Source organism: Ornithorhynchus anatinus, chromosome 6 (assembly GCF_004115215.2).
Source record: "Ornithorhynchus anatinus isolate Pmale09 chromosome 6, mOrnAna1.pri.v4, whole genome shotgun sequence".
In the NCBI taxonomy this organism is placed as follows: domain Eukaryota; kingdom Metazoa; phylum Chordata; class Mammalia; order Monotremata; family Ornithorhynchidae; genus Ornithorhynchus; species Ornithorhynchus anatinus.
Genome location: NC_041733.1, coordinates 45841864 through 45850808, shown reverse-complemented (window position 1 = coordinate 45850808; position 8945 = coordinate 45841864). Strand labels below are relative to the sequence as shown.

General features: G+C 56.1%; 1 protein-coding gene across 1 annotated transcript in view; it reads left to right on the top strand.

The window, feature by feature from the left end:
• The first annotated feature begins 4075 nt into the window (after positions 1 to 4075).
• LOC114812843 (collagen alpha-1(I) chain-like) overlaps positions 4076 to 8945 on the top strand; it is a 31020-nt gene continuing 26150 nt past the window's right edge. The window contains exon 1 of the mRNA XM_029067218.1: positions 4076 to 4135. The gene's annotated coding sequence lies outside the window, so the exon portion shown is untranslated. The remainder of the gene's footprint in view (positions 4136 to 8945) is intronic.

Here is an 8945-nt window from a genome sequence, read left to right as displayed (position 1 = left end):
AAAAAAAACCAAACCCTCCCTTGACCCCACGGCTCCCTCTGGTTATCGTCCCGTGTCCCGCCTACCGTTCCCCTCTAAACTCCTTGGGAGAGTTATATACATCCACTGTCTCAAGTACCTCTCCTCCAATTCCCTCCTCGTCCCCCTCCGATAGACTTCCGTCCCCTTCCCTCCACAGAAACCACCCTCTTGAAGGTCACTGACGACCTCCCCCGTGCCAAATCCAACAGCTTCTATTCCATCCTAACCCTCCTCGACCTCTGCATCCGAACTGCTCCGACATTAACGCAAGCACTCGTCCCATCCTGCCTCCATTATTCTATCGGCCTCCTTGCTGACCTCACTGCCTCCTGTCTCTCCCCGCTCCAGTACACACTCCACTCTGCTGCCCGGATCATTTTCCTTCAAAAACATTCGGACCGAGCCTCCCCGCTCCTTCAAAAATTCCAGCGGTTGCCCATCCATCTCCTCATCAGATAAAAACTCCTCGCCATTGGCTTTCAAGCACTCAATCACCTTACCCCCTCCCCCCTCACCTCTCTTCTCTCCTACTGAACCCAGCCTGCACACTTGGTTCCTCTAATGCTAACCTTTTCGCCGTACTTGGATCTCGTCCATCTCGCCACTGGCTTCTTACCTCTGGCCTGGAACATCTTCCCTCCTCATATCGGACAAATAATCGCTCTCCCCCACTTCGAAGCCTTATTGAAGGCACATCTCCTCCAAGAAGCCTTCCCTAAGCCACTCTCTTCCACGTTGCCCCGACTTGCACCCTTCATTCATCCTCCCTCCCATCGCAAGACGTATGTGTATATCTGTAATTTATTTAAGTATCCGAATGTCTCTCTCCCCCTCTAGACCGTGAACTCGTTACGGACAGGGACCGTGTCTGTTGCCTTGTACTCTCCCGAGTGCTTAGTACGGTACTTTGCACACAGTTAAGCGCTCAATAAATACGACCGAATGAACGATTGAAGGCACCCCGCAAATTTGAATGCTTGCCAGCCACGCTCGGCCTGCCCGGGCAAGACGTCCGTTCAACGGCTGCCCGCCCTCACGGGTTGGGACACGTGGACACAACCGGACCCTCGTCCACCGGTCAGATTTGCCAGTGACTCTTCAGGGAATGTGACTGCCGGGGGGGTGGGCTGGGGGCAGGAGGACGGGGGAAGGGGAAGACAGGTCACAGCTGCGCTGGCCTGGCTCTCTTTCCTGCCACTTTGTTTCTGGGGGCAGGAAGAAGGGGGAGGGAGAGAGGGCAGGGAAAGAAGAGAGCAGGAGGAGCGGGACAGCCAAGGACTAGAGACAGTTGGAGGGAGCCGGGAGGCCTTTACCCGGCTGGCATTGCCTTGGCAACTTTTCAGGATGGACCTGGCTCCTCTTGGCCCTCAGCACCGGTGTGGGCTGGAGCCGGGCTGCCCGTTTTCCCCGGACTCCGCAGTTAAACGGAGTTTCTTTGGGGGTGGGCTCGGGGACTTGCCGGGTGGGCTTTGAAATTCGCAGGGACTACTCAGGGGGCACGCCCAGGGCGCGCTAGCATCCGGCCTCTGCTCCTCGCCCCCCCAAGAGCCCGACACCCCCCTCCCCACACCTGGCCGCTGGACGTATTCCCCCCCACGCCCCGGTTGCTCGTCGTACCCCTCCGCCCCGCCGCTGCCCCCCTGGAGCCCGGCACCGCCCCCAGGAGCCCGAGGTCTCGGGGGTCACCCCCAACCCCCTCCAGCCCCAACCTTCAGCACTCTTCCATGCCCCCCAACCCCTCGGTGTTTGCCCTTGCCCCTTCCTACCTCACCTCCCTTCTCTCCTCCTCCAGCCCGGCCCGCACACTCCGGTCCTCCGGTGCCAACCTCCTCACTGGGCCTCCTTCTCGCCCGTCCCACCATCGACCCCTGACCCACGTCCTACCTCTGTCCTGGAACGCCCTCCCTCCTCACACCCGCCAAACTAACTCTCTTCCCCTCTTCTAAGCCCCACTGAGAGCTCACCTCCTCCAGAAGGCCTTCCCAGACTGAGCCCTCCCTATCCCTCTCCCCCTCCTACCCTCCCCAACTCCCTCTCCCTCCCCCCAGTACTTGTGTATACTCGTATATATTATTTATTTTCTACTAAATATGTAGGTATTGATGCCTGACTGCTTGGTTTGCTTTTACTGACCGTTCCCCCCCCCCCCCCCCTTTTAGATTGCAAGCCCATTGTTGGCCAGGGACTGTCTCTATCTGTTGCCCAATTGTCCCTTCCAAGCGCTCAGTACAGTGCTCTGCACACCGTAAGCACTCACTAAGTACGAGTGAATGAATGAATTTTATGAATGATGTGTCTATATCTGTTTATCTATTCTGATGGTATTGATGTCTGTCTACTTGTTTTATCTGGCTGTCTGTCACCTCCTTTTAGACTGCGAGCCTGTTGTTGGGCAGGGATGTTCTCTATCTGCTGGTGAGGTGTACATTTGATTTCAAGGGCTTAGTACAGTCCTCTGCACACAGTAAGCGCTCACTAAATACGATTGATTGAATGAATTTTATTAATGATATGTCTATATCTTATCTATCTATTTTGATGGCCTGTCTACTTGTTTTGTTTGGCTGTCTGTCTCCTCCTTTTAGACTGTGAGCCCGTTGTGGGGTAGGGATGGTCTCTATCTGTTGCCACGATGTAACAGTAATAATAATCATTTTGGCATTTGTTAAGCGCTTACTATGTGCCAAGCGCCGGGGTGGATCCACGGTCATCAGTTTGCCGCCCCCCCCGTGGGGCTCACAGTCTTCATCCCCATATTCCAGATGAGGCCCAGAGAAGTCAAGCGGCTGGCCCAGAGTCACACAGCCAGGAGTGGGGATTAATAATAATAATAATAATAATGATGGTATTTGTTAAGCACTTACTATGTGCAAAGCACTGTTCTAAGCGCTGGGGGGGATACAAAGTGATCAGGTTGTCCCAGGTGGGGCTCACAGTCTTCATCCCCATATTCCAGATGAGGTCCAGAGAAGTCAAGCGGCTGGCCCAAAGCCACATAGCTGGGAGCGGGGATTATTAATAGCAGTATTTGTTAAGAGTTTACCAAGTGGAAAGCACTGTTCTAAGCGCTGATCGGGGATTAATAATAATAATAACAATAATAATAATGGCATTTGTTAAGCGCTTACTATCTGCAAAGCACCATTCTAAGCACTGGGGGGGAGGGACATAGAGTGTTCAGTTTGTCCCACGTGGGGCTCACAGTCTTCATCCCCATGTTCCAGGTGAGGCCCAGAGAAGTCAAGCGGCCGGCCCAGAGTCACACAGCCGGGAGCGGGGATTAATATTAATAACGATACTGGTATTTAAGTGCCTACTGTGGTGCCCAGCACCGATCAAAGCGATTCTAGTTCTAGGGGAACCCACGCCCTCCGCCTCGCAAGCGCGGGCCTCGCTGCGGTGCCGGCGAATAATAATAATGTTGGTGTCTGTTAAGCGCCTACTACGTGCAGAGCACTGTTCTAAGCGCTGGGGGAGATAATAATAATGATGTTGGTATCTGTTAAGCGCTTACTACGCGCAGAGCACCGTTCTAAGCGCTGGGGGAGATAATAATAATGTTGGTATCTGTTAAGCGCTTACTATGCGCAGAGCACCGTTCTAAGCGCCGGGGGAGATCCAGGGTCACCGGGTCGTCCCTCGTGAGGCTCCCGGTTAATCCCCATTTTCCAGCTGAGGTCAGTGAGGCCAGAGAAGCGACTCGCCCCCGGTCCCCCAGCTGGCAGATTGGATTGGAACCCGTGACCTTTGACTCCCCAACCCGGGCTCTTGCCAGAGAGGCCCGCTGGGGCGCTCAGCACGTAGGATTAGACCGTAAGCCCGTCAAAGGGCAGGGACCGTCTATCTGTTGCCGACTTGTTCATTCCAAGCGCTTAGTACAGCGCTCTGCACAGAGTAAGCGCTCAATAAATACTATTGAATGAATAGGAGGCGCTCAGTGAGGAGGAGGCGGCCCGGCGCCGCCCCCCAAAGGGACCGGCTCCGCCCCCCAACGGGACCGGGGGCCGGGATCCGCCTCGCCGCCGCCGCCGCCGCCGCTCGCTGCCCCCTGCCCCCTGCCCGGACTCGCCACCAACGGACCACCCCCGTGCCCGCCGACTCGCCCCCCCGCCAGGTAACTGCCACCCCCCCGGAGCCTCCCCCCTGCCAGAGAAAGAGGCCACGGCTCTGCCAGGGGGCCGAGGCCGCCCCCTTCGCCCGACCCCGGGTCCCCTTTGACCCCCTTGAGAATGATGTCGGTATCCGTTAAGCGCTTACTATGCGCAGAGCACTGGACGTACAGGTCAGATAGGGGGTCATCGGGTCGTCCCACGTGAGGCTCCAGTTTTCAACCCCTTTTTCCAGATGAGGGAACTGAGGCCCGGGGAAGCGACTCGCCCACGGTCCCGCAGCCGCCGAGGGGCAGGGGCGGGATTCGAACCCGTGAGCTCCGACCCCCGAGCCCGGGCTCTTTCCTCTGAGCCACGCTGGGGGGAAGACGGATGCCTTTCCCTTCCCCGCCCGGCGGTGACCGCCCCCCATTCCACTCGCCGAACGGGGGGGTTCGTCGCGGGGCGAGGGTCAGGACGGCCAAGGAAGGCCCGGATGATGTCGGTGTTAAGCGCGTACTGTGTGCAGAGCACTGGACGTGCAGGGGAGAATCAGGGTCATCGGGTTGTCCCTCGTGAGGCTCCCGGTCTTCATCCCCATTTTCCAGATGAGGGAACTGAGGCCCAGGGAAGTGACTCGCCCGCGGTCCCGCAGCTAATAATAATAATAATGTTGGTATTTGTTAAGCGCTTACTATGTGCCGAGCACTGTTCTAAGCGCTGGGGTAGACATAGGGGAATCAGGTTGTCCCACATGGGGCTCACAGTCTTAATCCCCATTTTACAGATGAGGGAACTGAGGCACAGAGAAGTTAAGTGACTTGCCCACAGTCACACAGCCGACAAGTGGCAGAGCTGGTATTCGAACTCATGAGTCCTGACTCCAAAGCCCGTGCTCTTTCCACTGAGCCAGCTGCCGAGGGGCAGAGCCGGATTTCAAACCCGTGAGCCCTGACTCCCGAGCCCGGGCTCTTTCCACCGGGCCGTGCCGCTCCCATCCTGGCGATGGGGGCCGTGGCGGGATTCCCAGAGCGGCCCCCCCAATGCCGGGCACCGGCCTGGGCCCGTAGGGTAGCGCCGAAGCCGGGCACCGGTCCGGCGGGGTGCGGGAACCCTTTGGACGGTCCCGTCTCTTCCGCCTCTCCCGGCTCCGGGTGGTGGGATCCCCACCGGGGTCAGCGTGGATCCAGGGGAGGTCTCCGGTGCCCCGGCGGGCCGGAGGACGGAGCGGACGCGGGTCGGAGGAGGGAGAGCAGCCGGGGGCTTGGCATCGGATCACGCCGGGGTCTCCGGAGTGGTGCCGGGAGGCCTCGTCGGTTCTGGAAGAAGAAGGATGGGGTTAGTTGCCTCGTGGGCCCGCCTTGCGCTAGGTCTTCAGACCAACAGCTGAAAAGCATTTGCCAGTTAGTTCTCCCACCTGCCACCGGCGGTTTAGGACCCGACGCCCTCCAGATTAGCTCCCTACGGTTAGAAAGGCCGCCGGCGTCCGTCGGAAACTCTTCCCTTTGCCGCGAATCAAGTCCATTTTCTCTCTACTCTTCCGGGGCTCCGGAGAACACGGGTGCGGCGGCCCGCTCGGAAGGAGGTGGCCGTTGAGATTTCTCTTTTCCGGGTGAAACGGTCCCAGCTCCGAAGAGTGGGGCCGGGGCTCTCTGGGTCCTTTTGGGGGGCGGAGACCCCCGGGATCGGCCGGTATGGGCCGAGGCCTGGAAAATACCCGATCCCCAAACCTGAGGAGCGGGGAGACAGGGTGCCGGAGGGGAGGAATAATAATAATAATGATGATGGTATTTTTTAAACGCGTACTATGTACCGAGTACTTTAGTAGGCCCTGGGGTGAATACGAGCAAATCGGGTTGATGTGTTTATATCTATAATTCTGTTTATATTGATGCTCTCGATGCCTATCTACTAGTTTTGTTTTGTTGTCTGTCTCCCCCCCTTCTAGACTGTGAGACCGTTGTTGGGGAGGGATTGTCTCTATTTGTTGCCGAATTGTTCTTTCCAAGTGCTTAGTACAGTGCTCTGCACACGATAAGCGCTCAATAAATAGAATAGAATGGATGAATGAGTGAAACCCACATTTCCCTCAGAAGATAATAATAATGTTGGTATTTGTTAAGCGCTTACTATGTGCTCTGCACTGTTCTAAGCTCTGGGGGAGATACAGAGTAATCAGGTTGTCCCACGTGAGGCTCACAGTTAATCCCCATTTTACAGATGAGGTCACTGAGGCTCAGAGAAGTGAAGTGACTTGCCCACAGTCACACAGCTGACAGGTGACAGAGCTGGGATGAGGCCCAGAGAAGTGATTTGGCCAAAGTCACACAGCCAGTAGGGGGTAGAACCAGGATAAGAACACAGAGCCTCTAACTCCCAAGGCCGTGCTCTTTCTGTTAGGCCATGCTGCTTCCCATCAGATCAGAAAGTTCCCCTTTAGGTCTAAACGAACTCTCTCTTGGTGCCGTGAGTCCATTTCCTCTGGCTAGAAGCATGTGAAGAGCCAGGCTCTCAGCCTCCTCCTCCTCCTCTTAGGAGCCTTTTCAGTCGCTCCCAGATGGTCGAGTCAACCCTCTGTCCTCCGGGAGAGAGGGAAGGTCGTGGGATTTCCTAAAGGCTCAGGAAACCAAGCGGGACAGGGGATAGTCCTGGTGGGGAAAGGTGACCGTCCCACAGCCCTGGGCACCGGGGGCCGTTCTCCAAACCCCCCCCCCCCCAGCTTGACCCCTAAAGGCCCGAGAGCCGGGTCCATTTTACCCAGCCTCTAAGCTCCTGCCTCCCTGGGAGGTCATAGACACGTCATTAATAAAATCAGATTTAATACCTGTTCTCTCTCCAGTTACTGTGAGCCCCGTGTGGGATCTAATTATCTTGTATCCCAGCGCTTAGTTCAGTTCTTGGCATATAGTAAGTTAATAATAATAATAATAATGTTGGTATTTGTTAAGCGCTTACTATGTGCCGAGCACTGTTCTAAGCGCTGGGGTAGACATAGGGGAATCAGGTTGTCCCACGTGGGGCTCACAGTCTTCATCCCCATTTTACAGATGAGGGAACTGAGGCACAGAGAAGTTAAGTGACTTGCCCACAGTCACACAGCCGACAAGTGGCAGAGCTGGGATTCGAACTCATGAGCCCTGACTCCAAAGCCCATGCTCTTTCCACTGAGCCACGCTGCTTCTCAACTTCTTAACTAAAGTTAAGAACTAAGAACTAAAGTTCTTAACTAAAGCGCAATTATTATTAGTCTTATCCTCATCCAAGTCGTGAGCTACCTGGGATGGCTGAGGAAGTGATGTTCGGAGCTCTGTACCAAAAGACAATCTTCGGGTCCTGAAGAGTTCATTGTTTTAACTGTATTTATTGAGCCTTTACTGTGTTCGGAGCACTGTTCTAAGCACTTGGGAGAGTACAGTATAACGACAGACGGGCACATTCCCTGCCCACAAGGAGCTCACTGTCTAGAGCCGAGGAGACAGGCATCAATATAAATAAATTACAGATATGTACATTAAGTGCTGTGGGGCCGGGAAAGAGTAAAGGGAGCAAGTCAGGGCAACGCGGAAGGGAGCGGGAGAAGTGGAAAGGGGAGGCTTAGTCAGGGAAGGCTTCTCGGAGGAGATGGGGCCTTTAGTAAGGCTTTCAGTGGGGAAGAGATAATCAGATTTGAGGAGGGAGGGCGTTGCAGGAGAGAGGCGAGTCTGTCTCAGAGCCGGGAAGCTGGCGTCTTCTTGATTTTCGCCTTTCGTGTGTGTGTTGGGGAGGGTGGCCCGGGACCCTCGAATTAGGGAAGCCTCGTGGCCTGGTGCGTGGGACTGGGAGTCAAAGCACTTGGGCTCTAATCTCAGCTCTGCTACCTGTCTGCGGTGACCCTGGGCAAGCCACTTCATTCTCTGTCTCTCCAATTTGGAGAATTAGCACGGCCTAGTGGAGAGAGCACGGGCCTGGGAGTCAGAAGACCTGGGTTCTACCCCCAGCTCCTCCACCTGTCTGCAGTGTGACCTTGGGCCTACTCCCTCCGACTTAGAGTGTGAGATTTACGAGGGACAGAGGCTGTGTCCAACCTGATTATCTTGTATCTACCCTAGCGCTTAATACAGTGCCTGGTACATAGTAAGTGCTTAACAAGTACCATTAAAAAAGAAAAATAAAAAAAAAGTTAGCGGCAGCAGGATCTGGGCTCTGACAGGTAATGTCTTGCCCGCGGATGGGAGCTGAATAGGACAGTCCTCTTCCCTCCCTCCCCGCTCCCCCACCATCTCCAGCCTCGTGTGATAGCCTCAGCCCGGGCAGTGAGAGACGATAACACAGGCTTGAGGGGCAGAGGTTTGGGTTGGGGGGCTTAGTCGGGGATGGGGGGGGGGTCTTAGTTCTGGCCTCGTCGTCCTCACCTACTGACAGGACTCTATGGTGCCATTAAGAAAATCACCCCTGGCCTGAAGGGAATCGGGCAGTGGCAATGTCCTCTTCGTCAATGGTTTCGAGCGCTTGCTCTGAGCAGAACACTGAGCGCTTGGGAGAGCCCAATACAGCAGATCTGCAAGACGCATCCTGCCCACGACGAGCTTCCGGACTAGGGGATAAGCTTAGAGTCTGGAGCTACGGTCCCCTGCCCCTCTTCTCTCTGTCACGTTTCCAGGTCCGTCAGGGTCCGAGGGATGAGGCGGGGGTTCCGGGCGGGCTAGCGGCAGCCAGCCTCTGGCATCCTTCTGGCCCGGCGACCCGGGGGCTCGGAGACGCCGGTGCGGATGGCCGGCGAGGGCGAGGGTCGGGAGGACTCTGGCCAACGGGGCCGGGGGCGATCGCTGTGTTGCCGGGAACTCTCTGGGGCCAAGT